Genomic DNA, 17,154 nt, shown 5'->3' with positions numbered 1-17,154 from the left:
CACCGAGCTTTCCTTTAAAACCAGGTATAAATAAATGATGTATTTACTTTAAATTTATGACTTTCTCAATTTTTTCTTTATCTGGGGTACCTATATGACGTCGCTTCGTACAAGTGCTTTGGAAATTGTAAGATTCTGAGTCAACTCCCTATTAGCGAATTTGATATGAATTTCTGCTTGATAACACATTCATAAGAAAAAGAGTCCTGACTGACAGACAGACAAACAGACAGACAGAAGGACAACAAAGTGATCTTAAAGGGTTCCGTGTTTTCCTTTTGAGGTACGGAACCCAAAATACAACTACTCATCGTGACATACATTATAGGCAATTGTAATTGGCCCTTAATGATATGTTCGCTGAAGTGACTTCTTTACAACATATTATTTCAATCTATTGCGCAGCTCATGTTTAATTTAATTGTTGTAAAGGGAAATCATCGAAATCAGTCATGTTAAAATCTTTCCTTATAACAGCGATAATTATCGATCCTTCTAACTTTTTCAAATTCTAACAATGCATAAACAGGTTAGACTTGTTGACAAAATAAGCCTTTAGGAATAGATAAAAATACGTTTAATTTAATTTAATTACATCTATCTTTCATCAACTTGTTATTTATGCGGGATCGATTTACTAGCTTCACTACATAGTATAAAACAATGTCGCTTTCTCTGTCCCTATGTATTCTTAGATCTTTAAAACTACGCACCGCATTTTGATGCAGTTTTTTTTATAGATAAAGTGATTCAAGAGGAAGGTTTTAGTATGTATATTATGATTTATTAGGTTTTCGTCAAAGCGGTCGAAGCCGCGGGTGGAAAGCTAGTTTCATATAAATTAAACAATAGAAGTGTTAGCATAAAATAGAAAGAAATAATTTATTTACTAATGTTACTAATAATATTATATTATAATATCATCTTTTGTTGTTGTTTACTAACGAAGTTTGATCCGTTTAAATGCAGGAAGCGACTTGTGAATTATATAAATTTTATTTAACTTTGCTATAACAACGTTTTACTCGTGGGGTAGTTTGAATTTGTTCAAATGCACATTATAGATCCTGGGAAATTAATAAATGTCCTTCTCAATATCAATAAAAGTTCAGTAAATGTTGCTTTTGATTATTTTGAATAGAATAATAATATCCAATATTATACAACGACTGTTCAAGATCATCTTTTTGAATCATCACAATTTAGTCTATCTAGGTATGTAACAGAGACACAGTATTTAACTAATTCAGGAGCCTATGGATTTATATATAAGCTGTACCTATTTTCTAATGTCAATAAAGTTATTTATTTATTATTTATTATTAATGTAGATTTTAGGAATTCCAGCCCTTAATGATAAACAACGGACCAGTATTTTTTTGTAGTCACTCGATGCGATTGCAATACTACAATCTTATTTATTACAAACGCGAAAGTTTCTAAAATTTTCTTATCTTTTGTATCTCGGACTATGGTAATTTCTTGCAATAATCATCTGTTGACGACGAAAGAAGAAGACAATAAACTTGTGCGTATATAGTTTAATATTTAAAATTACAAAGTGCGTTTGGTAGAATTAATTAATTTTAGTGAGGGAGTGTCCTGCTCAGCGGTTGCGTGGCGAGTCGAAGTAGTAGAGGACAGTGGGGTCAATCCGCGGCCAATCGCACGGCGCCGCGACGTGACGACGCGATGACGCAGTCGCAACGCTCCGTTCTGCACGATTTTGTTGCGGCAACATGCTCCCGGCCTTGGAACGTGCTGGTTCCAACGAACTGTCGACCACGAAGCGAAGAATCAGCTATCTGGTGAAGGAAGCGGACAAATTTTAGTGAACGCCCGACGCACGATGCCGTCTGCAGTACGAATGTCGGCCACTCGTGCTACTCCATCCTTCCCCGGATATGTCGCGTGGATGCGCCCCAAGCTCCACTTCAATGGCGGCAATCGGTCGTCCTTAATGAGAACGAGCGTGTTCTCCTTGAGCTCCCCCTTGTGCTGGTGCCATCTGGTTCGCGTTTGCATCTCGGAGACATATTCTTTGGACCAACGATTCCAAAAGTGCTGGCGTATTTGTTCCACCCTCTGGAACCTCGGGAGACGAAGCTCAGGCACGTCGTATAGCAGCTCAGCCGTTACAGGTGCAGTCAGCGGACGACCAACCAGGAAATGTGCAGGGCTAAGTGGAAGGAAATCATTGGGATCTGTGGAAAGATGGGTCAAAGGACGGGAGTTCAAGACAGCTTCAACCTGGGTCAATACTGTGCTAAACTCCTCGAACGTTAGATGTGCGTTACCTACTACACGTTTGAGATGGTGCTTGCAGCTTTTTACTCCAGCTTCCCACAATCCCCCGAAATGACTAGCGTAAAAAGGTATCATTTTAAAATTAATATTTTGCGAAGTTGCATATCTGGGGGCACGGCAGTGCCCCCGCCAAGTCGAGCAAAAAAAAAGCGGCACGGCCGTACCATCCTTTTCTCGAAGCAATTCGGGCCTTTTTCGACCCCCTATAATTCGGTTGTGGATAAAGCAAGAAACCTGAATCTTCAGTAACTAATCCGGCATTGTATAAACACGGAATATTTAAAATTTCAGTCAATTTGAACCAGTAGTTTAAGAATGACAACTTGTTAAAGTTTCTAAATTTTGTCACTCACTGACTCACCGATCATCAAAAGTCCAAGGCACTTCTAGCAGACTTAGAAGCTTCATATTTGGAATACATATAGAGTTTAGTGTCTTAATCATGGGAAAACTTAAATATTTTGTAATTTCGGTCCAGTTTTCCAAATACACCAACTGCATCAATAACTTTGTAATCCCATATAAATATATGGGATTACAAAGTTATTTATGCAGTTGGTGGTTGGTGGTGGTTATAAATACTCGCATGGGTAGGTGAACGAAGTGCCTTAAACTACCTAACTAGGTCTGCAAACTGTAAACTATCCATACCCAAGCACCACTCAGCTGCATTCAAGGGTAGCTTTCGATACAATGCCACTAAGTGTTGGAACAACATCCCACCACCATTAACCAGTTTGACAAATATTAATAATTTTCGTTTTCAATACCGGAAACATATTTTAAAATCCTGTTCTAACACTTAGTGCATTTGTATCGAATTACACATTAAATATCTATTTTATAACATAATATTATATACGCATTTATTCTCTGCCTATCTATCGTTATAATTATTATTAACATTGTATACATAATTTCATTTTATTTATTTACATTATATACATAATTACATACTGATATTATATATATATATTATATCTATCATATTAATAGAAATATATCCTTCACATAATATACTCATGTTAAATTTTCATTACATGTAATTCTAGACTGAAACTCCAATAGTCACTTGGGGTCACTGAAAATCAGTGGTGGTAAGGTATTAATCACCTTGCCATCATAAACTGAGTTGGCTCCATTTGTCAGGTCACTCACTGCCACATTACCTACTGTTTCTTAGGAATAAGCTTCTTCTTATTCTTATTATTTTTCTTTTATTTGTTTTTCCTTTGTAAATCAATTTGTAATCATGATGTGATTCTGACAATAAATGTGTTTATTATTATATTATTATTATTATTATAAATTTAATAGGTGTAGATAGGTACCTACCATATGAGACAAGGGAGGGGGTATAGGGTGGGTAAGGGTGTGTTTAGCCCATGAAACTGAACAACATTATTACTTGTAAAATGGTCGACGTAATGAAAAACACATGATTGGACATGTCTTGAAGTACGAAAATCTAATAAAACAATATATTATAATTTAAATCTGTTATATATAAATTGTTGGCGCGACTAGCCTCCTTACAGACAGACTGGCCTCTATTTTACTCTATGACTGACAAGCAAAATATACGCCAAAATGACAGAACAATGAAATGTGAATGCCTTCGAGCGAGCGGCAGCCGCACGCATACGTGCGAGCGCCCTCATGCTGTTCGGATGTGCCTCGAAACCTAACCTATAAGTTTGCGATTTTCATTTATAATTTCGATTGATAAATTACATTTACGACTAAAAGGCTTGCTCATTAGTTTACTGATATTATTTGCTTACGATTGGGATGTTGTTTGGTTAATTTTAAGGAACTTACATAAATACCTTAGTCTTCAAATATAATTACTTAATAGTGTCGGTCGAAATAACGAGACCAAAGTTACGTTTAAGTATTAATTGTATTCTTACATCTTGCATATCTACCAGTACTAGTAGTCGCAATGGATTCGGAAATACTGTATGTGAATGACCATCCATGCCCACACCTACACGGCTCTACAAAAAGAAGTGAGATCCCATCAAAAACATCCTGTAAAAAACCCAAGTCTCGCAGCTCAGTCTTTCTACCGTCAAAAGTTGTGAGATCCATGTAATACCAAGTCGGTTAATCTATTTAGTGTCTACTTGAAGGACCTTCTGTCTTAAGTTATTACATAAGTTATTATCATGCCAATATTAAAAATATTTAACGTTTTAAACAAATAGATCGACTTGGACATCGCTTGATTTGATAATTAGTATGTATCACACTACACAGCACGACGCGACGGGCCAGCGACCAACAGGAACGAGAGTTTCAATCGCGTGAGGCGCGAGAGACTAAAGAATCTAATATAATATTGTAATATTCATTTTGTTTTCATGCGATGTCCAAGTCGATCTATTTGTTTAAAACGTTAAATATTTTTAATATTGGCATGATAATAACTTATGTAATAACTTAAGACAGAAGGTCCTTCAAGTAGACACTAAATAGATTAACCGACTTGGTATTACATGGATCTCACAACTTTTGACGGTAGAAAGACTGAGCTGCGAGACTTGGGTTTTTTACAGGATGTTTTTGATGGGATGCTTTAATTTCATCAGAACAGGTAGCTAAAAAATTTTTGAACTCATTCATGAGACCGACAAAATTCTTCCCATTGTCAGAAAAGATAGTCACGGGTTTACCTCGCCGCGATATAAAACGTTTCAAAGCTAATAGATATGATTCCGACGATAGATCGCTAACAAGTTCCAAGTGAACCGCGCGTGTAACAAAACATATAAATAAGCATATGTACGATTTTTGTAATTTAGCACCTCTGCCTTTACGATTCAACGTGAACACTGGGCCAGCGTAGTCGACACCACAACGTATAAACGGATAACCTGGGTCCAGACGCTCCTGCGGTAGATTCCCCATAATAGGCGCGACCGTAGTCGGTTGTAGTCGTGCGCAGCGCATGCACGAATGTACCACCTTCCTAGCGAGATTTCTGCCGCCGACCGGCCACCACATCTCTCTGATCGTAAACAGTAGAAGCTGTGGCCCGGCGTGGAGTAAACGTTCATGCTCGAACCGAAAAAGCAAAAGTGAAAAATGATGATTAGCTGCGATTAAAATAGGAAATTTTTTATTAAAACTAAAATTTGGCGAATTTTGAATACGCCCACCTACACGAATTAAATTATTATTTGCGTCAAAGAATACATTTAATTTAGAAATTTGATTGTAGCCTGATATATTCGTTATCTTTTTATTATTTTTAAGCGCATAGTAAATATCGGGAAACGATTCCTGTTGACTCAACTTTACTAACGTTAATTCAGCACGATTTAATTCCTCGACTGATAATAAACCTGTCCACTTATTAGTTTTATTTCGCGCGTTATTAATAAAACGTAATACATAAGCAGCTGCGCGTTTAAGTCTATTATATTGTGAAAATCGAGAAAAAATAATTAAATTATCGTTTAAATTATTACTTATGTGACAACAAATATTCGTAGATTTAATTTCCGGCAAATCTGAATTAATTAATTTGGAATGTTTTAAGTCGGGCAATTCAAAATGTACATTATGTAAAAATAACGGACCCTCCCACCATAAAGATAGGAGCTAAGCGCTTCTAGACTTTGCCCGCGTGAGACTAAATCGGCTGGATTATCCTTGCCTGCGACGTGACGCCATGGATGTTCCTTGGCCAGCTCGTGAATCTCTGCCGTCCTATTTTGAACATAAGGTTTTAATAAATTAATAGGCATACCTAACCAACCTAAAACGATAGTTGAATCTGTCCAAAATACAATTTTATCAAAATTTGAACGCAGTGATCCAATAAGCTTATAATATAATCGTGCACCTAACAACGCACCACACAACTCTAATCTAGGTATAGTTGTAGGTTTAGTCGGCGCGATCTTACCCTTCGAACATATCAAGCGCACTGTGACATCAGCTGTTGCATTGATCGTACGAGCGTATGCGCAAGCTCCGTACGCGACCTGTGAAGCATCGGTAAATATATGTAGTTCGGTTCGCACTGGATCAATGCACATAACGTGACGCGGTATTCGTAAACTACTAAGAAAAGATAATCCATTTATAAACTTATCCCATATTTGCGAAATTTCGTTAGGAACCGATTCATCCCACGTCAATTTTAACAACCAACATCTTTGTAATAAATGCTTTGCGATAGTAATAAACGGACTTAATAATCCTAGCGGATCGTATATTTGTGAAGCGCACGATAAAATAATACGTTTTGTCACTACTTCACTCTTTTGTATAATTTGTGTGAAATAATAAATATAATCATCGAGACTATTCCATCCGATACCTAAAGTTTTATTGTTACGAGTTTTATTCAGTAAACATAGATCGTGTGTTTGCGATTCATTAACGCTAGGCGTAATTAAATTTAAATTATGACTAAAAATCCACTTTCGTAATTTAATACATGCTGAATCTAAAAGACTACTAGTTTCTTTACAAATATTTTCTAATTCGGATATAGAATTCGATGAAACTATGAGATCGTCAACGTAAAAACAATTATTAATAGTATCGGCTACATACGGAATATTCGAGTGTTTGGCTAATTCCTTTAAACACCTACAACTTAGATAAGGTGCGGATGCCGTTCCGTACGTCACGGTGTTGAGTCGGTACACCCTCAGCGGCTCTGAGGGATCATCCCGCCACAAGATCAGCTGCAGGTCACGCTGATCTTCAGCAATATTCAATTGCCTGTAAAATTTTTCAATGTCAGCGCATGCAACATACCTATTCTCGCGAAAACGTAATAAAATAGAAATCAAGTCACCTTGAATAGCAGGTCCAATCATTTGTATGTCGTTTAATGATACGCCGGAACTAGACTTCATACTCGCATCAAAAACTACGCGTAATTTAGTTGTGGTGGCGTGCTCCCTAAACACACCATGATGCGGTAGGAAATAGTGCGGATTCCCATACGTATTGACGAGACTCATATGACCTAAATTAATATACTCCTGTATAAAATCAGAATACATCTTTTTATAATTAGTATTTTGCTGAAGACGTTTCTCTAACGCGTAAAAACGACGTTCAGCTTGTGCGCGTGTATTACCTAATAACTCAGGTGATTGTTTCAACGGAATTGAAACACAGAAACGACCATCGGAAAGTCGACGTGTTGTGCGAATAAAATGTTCCTCACAAGCAATATTATCTTCGCTCGATAATTGCTGTAATTTATTGCTAGGCGCGGATAATTCTTCTAATTCCCAGAAATTCCTAACTAACTTATCGAGTGAATCATCTTCCGTGGATAACGTCGAATAATTACAATTAATATGTGATAATTTTTTATTACTAGTATACGGAAAAGATTTAATTGCACCTGACACTATCCAACCTAATTTGGTGTTTTGAAGGAAAGGACCACTTTTCAGGCGCATTTTTCCTTCAGTTATTAATTCCCAAAATAAATCAGCACCGATCAGTAAATCAATAGGTTGACTTTCGTAAAAATTGGGATCAGCTAACAATAAATTGTGAGGAATATTAAACTGATTGAAATTAAATGTAGTTGTAGGCAATTTTGATGTAATTTGAGGCAAAATCAAACATTGAAAACGGGCAGTGAAGCTCCCGTCGCGCGATTTAATTTCAATGTTACAAGATTGCGAACATTGCGTAATAGAATTACCTACACCGTGAATATGTTGAGTGGACTGTAATATTCGTATATTTAATTTATTTGCAAACGATTGCGTTATAAAGGATCGCTCGCTTCCGCTATCTAGAACTGCGCGTGCGCAATAATACTCACCCGATTCATTATATACTTCAACTATCGCCGTAGACAATATGACAATCTGTTGCGAAGAATTGTCATCCTTTGTATGCATAACGGTTTGTGCGTGATTAATACATTGAAGTTGCATGTGTGCGTTATCTACTGAAACCACTGAAACGGGATGCGTATTAGTAAGCGAGGGGTGCTCGTACGTAGTTAACGTCACTGTATTTTGTTTAATTGGTGATAATTTAATTGCATCACAAAGTAAACTATTGTGCTTTTGTTCACACTTTCTACACGGACCAAAAAGACAAGTACCAACTAAATGACCTGGGCGCATACAATTTATGCATAAGTTTTTATCATTTATGAAATTAACCCTATGTTGCGGAGATAAGTCGAGAAACTTCTGGCATGAATACAGCTGATGCCTTTCGTTACATAGCAAACATGACTTGTAATGGCTGCGCGACTTATTGGATTGCGATTTAGATTGTTTGTTATCCGAAACTATGTTGCAATGAATTTTGGATGATGAATTTTTATTTTGGTAAGTAGAAAATTTATTTGAGTTATTTGAAATACTAGGTTTATTGTGATTTACGGATAGTGTAGTTAATAAATCGGCCTTTTCTTTAATGAATTCTAATAAATCGTTTAGTTTAATAATTTTGTCCTTGTTTATTTTGTAAAAGGTATTTTTAAATTGTTCCCACTCGCGTTCAGTGGTAGGATCTAACTTTGAAACTACGATATAAATAATCAAAGTGTCCCAGTATTCCGTGGGTTCTCCTAAGATTTTAAGAATACGTAAATTTTTTAAAACTGTATCAATTAAATTGTGTAATTGAATAGCCGATTCTCTTGAGACGTTTTGAAGTGAAAATATTGCCTTAATGTGACTTTGCACTATCAAACGCGTGTTATTAAAACGGTGTAATAAAAGCTCCCATGCAACCATATAATTTTCGGATGAAAATTCTACGTTTTCTATAACGATTTTGGCATCGCCTTTTAAACTCGCCTTTAAATAATGAAATTTTTGAACCGGTGGTATTGTTTTCGAATTGTGAATTAAGGATGAAAACGTGTCGCGAAATTCTACCCAGTGTTCATGTGAACCGTCAAAGCTAGGTACAGAAATAGTCGGTAATTTTACTGAATCGTTATTAAAATTGTTACAGGTCGTATGGTCGTGCGCTAAGGAACAGTCAATGGATTTATTAGATCTATCCTCGGAATTATCTGGGTTTACCATGCAGTCCAGCATCGCCAGGACAACATAATATTCCCTCTCAAACTCTACGCGTGATTCTATGAGTTTATCCGTTTCTGACTCCGGGACAAGATCTTCGATTTTACTTTGTACTTGGTTGAAATCGTTCATTAAACTTTGTGCACCTGGTATACGTAATTTTAGTTCTGCCCTTTGATGTGTATCAAGATCCACGTTTTCAAAAGACGAAACATATTTCTTAAAATTCGTTAGCCTACATTTGATTAACCCCCTTTTTTTCCTCAAATCCTTAAGCTCCTTTTGCTCAGAAAGAGACATAATGACTGAAGTAAAAAGCTACAAGTACTTACGTGCCACGTGAAGCAGATTCTTCGGCTGCGTAAAAGCACGTGAGGAGGCAAGCAACACCAAAAGCTCTGGAATATACAAAGCACAGTATCACTCAGATGAAGCTTTACAGGGTTGGATAAATTAGCTGGCCGTCTTACCAAACTGCACTGTAATTTTGCGACTTCTTCGCCGATTGCGTCTCCAAAATCCAGGATGTGATCCGGTGTCGAAGGTCCAGAAAATGTTGACGACGAAAGAAGAAGACAATAAACTTGTGCGTATATAGTTTAATATTTAAAATTACAAAGTGCGTTTGGTAGAATTAATTAATTTTAGTGAGGGAGTGTCCTGCTCAGCGGTTGCGTGGCGAGTCGAAGTAGTAGAGGACAGTGGGGTCAATCCGCGGCCAATCGCACGGCGCCGCGACGTGACGACGCGATGACGCAGTCGCAACGCTCCGTTCTGCACGATTTTGTTGCGGCAACATCATCCCTCAATATAATGGGACTACCGCATGGTCTCTCTGGTAAATTTGATGTACGACACCATTGTCCATTAAACTTAGATATTCCATTCATTTATTGTGTACATAATTAATGATTTCATATATATCTCTGGTAGTTAATTCTAATTACCAAACTCTTACCGTGCTGCTAGTCAGATTATAATAATTTTCTATGTAAACTTTGTAAGTCTGACTAAAGATCGCAAACTATTTAATGTTGTTTAACCCTTAAGTGTTAATAATAGCCGAAATATCGTTTGCTGGGTAAGCTTATATCTATTTCTAAATATATTTTTTCTACGTATGTTTGGCTTGTGCCTAGTTGATTACCAATTATATATTTTGCGATAATATTGACCTACACTTGACTGTGTTTACATTGCGCGTTCAAGGTCAAATCATATTATTGTTTATTGAATATTGATTCCTTGCTTCTGAGATGTATTGTTTACATTTATTTTTAATTTGAGGTATTAATAAAATGAGACACCATTGTTTACATTAACATTATTTATTATAAAAATACCTTTGGGGTGTAATGGCTGTCTACCATCTCTCAGCCAAAGCCAACCTCACCTGCCCGTGGTGCACCCTGCCGAACAACAGACGAGGCTCTGGCGTTTACATTTTACAGTGGTAGAGCTACAGCTACATACAATTTATTTTGTGTGTAGCACGACTGGGCTGTAGCTTGTCCGGGGAAGTACCACTGTCTCACGTAATACCGGCGTTAAGCATCTTCTTGCGTTTCGCATGCGTTAGTGAGATTGCCGGATGCCCAACCCCATCGCCCTTCAACAAACATGGCAGCGGTACTCAATAGAAGATTACCCCAGGAGGGTACTAGTATCTGCGATCCTAGAGAATCCCTCCCTGAGCTCTCCCGCTCAGGCTGCCCCACGTATTCTGGGGGGGGCAAGTTTCCGCGCTTCTATTCCACTAGGGGTAAAAAAACTAAACATCTTTCGGCCAACTGTTCCACACTACTATCAGTGGACTTTTGTAATATCAGGGGATTAAATTCAAACCTCGAGGCTGTACACCACCATCTCGAGACAGCCAAGCCGGCCCTCCTATTTTTAACGGAGACTCAAATATCTTCTCCGGCTGACACATCTTATTTGAATTATCCGGGCTATGTTCTGGAACATACGTTTGTTCCGCGCGCTGGAGTTTGTGTATACGCTAGAGAAGATATTTGCTGTCGTCGCTTGGGTGACCTGGAAGGCATTGACCTATCGTTATTGTGGCTACGTGTAGACTGCGATAACCAACCCCGCGTCTATGCGTGCCTGTATACATAGGTCACACAGCGGAAACACCGAAACTGACAGACTCATCGAGAAAATTCAGACTTCGATCGATATTCTGCTCCAAAAGATTCCAACGATCGAGATAGTGGTTTTGGGTGACTTTAACGCTCATCACGTTGAATGGCTGTGCTCACGCAATACTGACCATGCAGGACGTTCTTTTCGTGACTTCGCCTTGGCCTACGATCTAACACAACTGGTCCCCTCGCCTACAAGGATACCTGATGTCAAGGACCACACTCCATCTCTGCTAGATCTATTTCTAACTTCCTCTCCAGACAATTACAAAGTGAGCGTCGCAGCCCCTCTTGGATCCTCCGATCATTGTCTTATACAGAGTACAGTGCCCCTCACATATCAATCTCGGTCTCGCCCAGCTACTACCCGACGTGTCTGGCACTATGGGTCGGCGGACTGGGATGGGATGCGCACGTTCTTTTCCTCCTACCCATGGAGACAGGTCTGCTTTGCAGATGAATATCCCGATGCTTGTGCTGACTGTGTCGCTGATGTTGTGCTACTTTGTTGTGTTGTGCAAAAAACTCCAGAGCCTCGGTCACCGCCGCAAAGTGGCTAGCTTATCGGTCTTCTATCGGATACACTTTGGAGAGTGCGCTGCGGAACTGCACGATCTCGTTCCGCCATCCCCGTTCTTCCATCGATCGTCGAGGCGTACAGATTATTTGAGACTATTAAGTGCTATTATTAGGTTAGATACACATATTTTGAGTTATCAGACACTCTCAATTCTATATCATTTGTTTATCATTTTCCTCCTACATTAAAACGTTTATACGATTTTAAGTTTCTGTTTTCGCAATTTTTGAAAATATGACGGAATATTAAGCTATTGCATAGCTTCTATCGCGGGCCTTGAGCGCGGTGACCGAATCCAGAAATTCCGTAACGAAAAAACCTCACGCTCCCCACTCCGACGGGCACGGAGGTGTGGCTTGAAGGCATAGCATGCAATAGCTTTACCGCGACAGTCCCCGAGTGCCACACTTTTTTTCTTATTTTACACTGGTATCTGGTTGGTAGTTATCACAAAATAAATAATAATAAGTATTACCTATGTTTAATATTTTAAGAATCGTTTTGTATATTTGTATCTTGGTTCGAAACAAGCCGGAAAATTTTCAGATCTACATAATAGGTATACTTGCTCAACCCGGCTCCGTCCGAATAGATTTTTTATAAGTTTTTCAAAATTTTAATCTTCGTATTGTAATCTATACTAATAATATTATAAAGAGGAAAGGTTTGTATGTATGTATGTATGGTTTTCACGCATAAACTACTGGACCGATTTTGATGAAATTTGGCACAGATAATCTTTAGACCCTGAGAAAGAACATAGGCTACCTTTTATTGCGAAATATGTACCACAAGCGAAGCCGGGGCGGACCGCTAGTCCTAAATAAAGAAGCTGCTAATACAATGGACAGAAACAAATAGGTAGGTACTATGTATTGCTTGAGAATAATATTATGGTACTAAACTAATTTGTATGCATAAAAACTGGCATCAAATCTCGTACCGTTTGATGCTGCCGTATGACCTTGGTATTAAAATAGAATCACGGTATATGAGCAGTGGGTCATTCATTGAAGCGAGATAATATTTATACATGTCGCAGTCATCTGGTTGAATCTGCTAATTGTTTCAACGACTAGCGCGTTTATTAAATGAGTACATTTATTGAATGAGTAAACGACTCGTCAAGTTGTTTAATGTAACGTTCAATGTCTTGACTGAAACAATAACATACCGAGCGTTGTATCCACTCTTTTCGAAGGGATATGTAACAATCCGCTAAGTAGTTGAACGTTGAGTGACGCTTATTAATTGGCCTAGTCATTCAATCAAATAGCAGATTCAACCAAATGACGAAGACATACCTATATTATATTAACATATAAGTAACAAGTATTTATAGACGTTCCCTCTGCGTATGAAGATAATACAATATGTTATATGTAGGTAAGTATTTTTGTATTTTTAGCAAATATGTGGCGCCCAGTATTTTTTTTATTGTTATTCTTTCCTATAATCTGTGCCAAGAAAAACGTCAAATTGTTGATCTGTGGACATGCGCCGAAAATATGAATAACTACATACCTACTATAATTAAATACGTTTTTACTAGTGGGATACTTAGAGTAGGTATGTATTAGCATAAAACATATTCTAAGGTGGAATACCATAATTAATTTCAACTGGAAAAACACTGTTTGTTCAGTTTGCGTAATCGTGATTCGTGCTTTGGGTACCTATAGGTTTTGAATTATTGTTAAAAATGTGGTAGCGATACCATATAGTTCTTAATTATGTAGGTAAGGATGAGGTAAGGTACATACTTTTTCTGGATAATGCTAAAATAGTCGAAATCGGTAAGAAATGCAAGCATGTCGAACAAAAATAATTTTTCTTTCTTTTCCAATTTACAGCTGGAAGATGTTTACTGTTCTACATTTGATAAATTAGATTTCTTTAAAATTATGCAAGTCATCCAATTTTAGAACCGGTTTTCTTATCTTTCAAGATAATATTTACAAATTTGAGATAGCAAGCGTAGTGTATCTATTTGACGAATGTTTAATAGTTTTATCTAGGTCCGATAAGATTCCATATGATGTACCTACATATTATTAATAATAATATGTTGATTTGTCCGTTCATGTGAAAATTATTTAAAATCGTCTACAATATGAGTTCCGATACAAATTGATACGATTTTTGTTACAATAATAAAATTGTTTGCTCGACACACGTTGTTTGCACGATATTATATAAGTTTACTGTGAGGATCATGAATTATGCCTACTTTGATCCTTATATGAGATAAATAAATAAATATTTCAGGACAATTTTCACACACGGCACGATCTGATCCCATACTAAACTTTCGCTTGTGTTAGATGGCTGATAAACATACATATTATATTTTAATTTTGAATAGATACTTATAGATAATAATCAACACCCAGACACAGAGCAAACATCTATGTTCATCACACAAATATTTGCCGCGGGTGGGAATCGAACCCACGAACGACCCTTGGCTTGGAAGGCAGGGTCACTATATGCATCAATGAATTTGATCGGTGGATATCAAATGCATCCACAGCATCATAACATAAAATGCATTTGGTGGAAAAGCACTGGCTTTAGGAGTAAGAATTATAATCTTATCAAACGCATTGGAAATCGCGCGCAGCTTTCGAGTAAAAGAAAGGCAAACACCCTTTCGTATTTATGACAATCAGGATGACACTAAAATTATTTTGTTTTAATTTTTTCCACTTAATAGTTATAGACCGGGAGATACTGACACAAAATTTCGAGTCATTTGTAACAGGATGGCGGTTCTACAGGGGTCTTAGTACGCAATGATAAAAAGAAAAATGATGGTGTGATCGCTGTTATCGGTGGTTTAGTCGCGTGGGCGTTAGCCGAACTCGTCGGAAAAATAGCGAAAGTCAAACGACTTGTAACACAAAAATTTTAGTATTTACCGATAGCCCATAAAAAAGAAGTAGGCGGTAGTGTCATGCCATACTTTTCCGGTGTGACTTACAGCCCGCCATACCGACGCGAATATGTTGATTTAAATAAAACAATTATTCAACCATTTGTACCAGGCTAACTTTTGCACAGGTAACCATCGTCGTGCAGCCATTTACGAAAATCGCCATGCCATACTTTTCGGACGATTCCAAATGGTCGCCATACCGCCGAAAATCTGCAAAAAAAATTTATTTCGCCAAACTTTTTGTACCAGTATTGCATTTGGATTTTTGGAGAGTATTTGATAAAATGTGACCATTATTATATTTGCCATACTTCTAGTTGGGGGAAAAAGTGCTGTCATACTTGAAAAATTAATTTAGTATGAATTTATATAAGTGAAGATTTCCAACACCTAGATCTTTGAAATTTTGTATTTATATTCTTTGATCCTCAAACTTCCAGGAAAAATAAGTGCCATACTGTTACAAATCGTTTGACTTTCGCTATTTTCCGACGAGTTCGACTAACGCCCACGCGACTAAGCCGCCGGTACCAGCGTTCACACCATCATTTTTCTTTTTGTCATTGCGTACTAAGAACCCTGTAGAACCGCCATCCTGTTACAAATGACTCGAAATTTTGTGTCAGTATCTCCCGGTCTATTATATTGCAATTAATTATAAGTGACTCGTATTATTTTATCTGCAGTTATGACGTCAGAATCACGTGTCGTCACTTGACTATCACGCAGTCTAATTGTTGTCTGTACATATTATCTCCTTAGCTTTATCTTTATGTGAGATAATGTAGGATCTTAGTAAAAACGCATGTCATTGCTCTTTACATGTGCATCATCACTATTACTACATAGTATAAAACAAAGTCGGTTTCTCTGTCCCTATATCTATATGATCCTATGTATGCTTAAATCTTTAAAACTACGCAACGGATTTTGATGCGGTTTTCTTTAATAGATAGAATGATTAAAGAGGAAGGTTTATATGTATAATTTATTAAGTTTTAGACACAGTGGGCAAAGCCACGGGCGAAAAGCTAGTTCTATAAATTTCACACACATCTTCATTTTCGACACCATATTCTACAGTATGACATGATTTATAATTTAATAATTATAAATTACCTACAATGAACCTACAGGCTACAGATGCATAATAATTATAAATACCAGGAAACCCCTAATAAAATTACCGAGTCATTCTGCATTATAAACACTCAGAACATCATTGAGAAGTACATATTATCTCAATGCAGAACATACATTAAAAAAATGTGTGCGTGTACTTGTATAATTACGTAAGAAGTGAAACTTCTTTATGACCTTATTTTTCAAAAAGTAATTTACTATATGCAACTTTACAGAAATACGTCGAATCACGCGTGGTAGGGATAAGAAAGAGATGGCGTGTAACGGAAAAATGTCACGCGTAACGAAAAAATGTTACACTAAATTTTTTCCCAACCCCGATAAAGAAGTTTCACTTCAATAACTTAAAAATCGCTTCATTATTTAAAAAACCGGCCAAGTGCGAGTCGGGCTCGCGCACAAAGGGTTCCGTAGCAGCAAATATAATAAATTACAGTTAAATCAACCTATCTCAAAAACTATAAGAGATACTTTGATCAAACCAAAAATCGTTGAAAGAGTTAATTAGCATGCATCACCTCTATTTTTTTTAGAATTTTATACCCCGTAGTTATAAAAATAGAGGGGGGGGGACATACTTTTTACGACTTTGAGAGCTGATATCTCAAAAACCGTTCACTTTAAGAAAAATGTTTTTTAGAAAACTTTATATCATTTTAAAAGACCTTTCCATTGATACCCCACACGGGTATGTACATCGAAAAAAAAAATTTCATCCCTCAGTTACATGTATGGGGGGCCCCACCCCCAATTCTTTTTTTTACTATTTAGTGTCATATTTTTGTAGCGGTTCATACAACACATATTCCCATCAAATTTCATCACTGTAGTACTTATAGTTTCCGAGTAAATCGGCTGTGACAGACGGACAGACGGACAGACGGACAGACGGACATGACGAAACTATAAGGGTTCCGTTTTTGCCATTTTGGCTACGGAACCCTAAAAAACAAACAAACAAATATTTAAGTAAGAACAAGTGATTGCTACAGAACTGCCTAC

General features: G+C 37.2%; 1 long non-coding RNA gene across 1 annotated transcript; it reads left to right on the top strand.

Moving 5' to 3' along the window:
* The first annotated feature begins 7,929 nt into the window (after positions 1-7,929).
* LOC149478451 (uncharacterized) lies at positions 7,930-9,494 on the top strand. The gene is made up of 2 exons (XR_016317456.1): positions 7,930-8,639; positions 9,274-9,494. It is a non-coding gene; the product is annotated as an uncharacterized LOC149478451 (long non-coding RNA).
* The last annotated feature ends 7,660 nt before the right edge of the window (positions 9,495-17,154 follow it).

Source organism: Colias philodice, chromosome 22, assembly GCF_061535455.1.
Source record: "Colias philodice isolate Cphi_HAF_F1 chromosome 22, ilColPhil1 Martin Lab GWU primary, whole genome shotgun sequence".
NCBI classification, from domain to species: Eukaryota; Metazoa; Arthropoda; class Insecta; order Lepidoptera; family Pieridae; genus Colias; species Colias philodice.
This window is presented reverse-complemented; position numbering and strand designations above follow the sequence as displayed.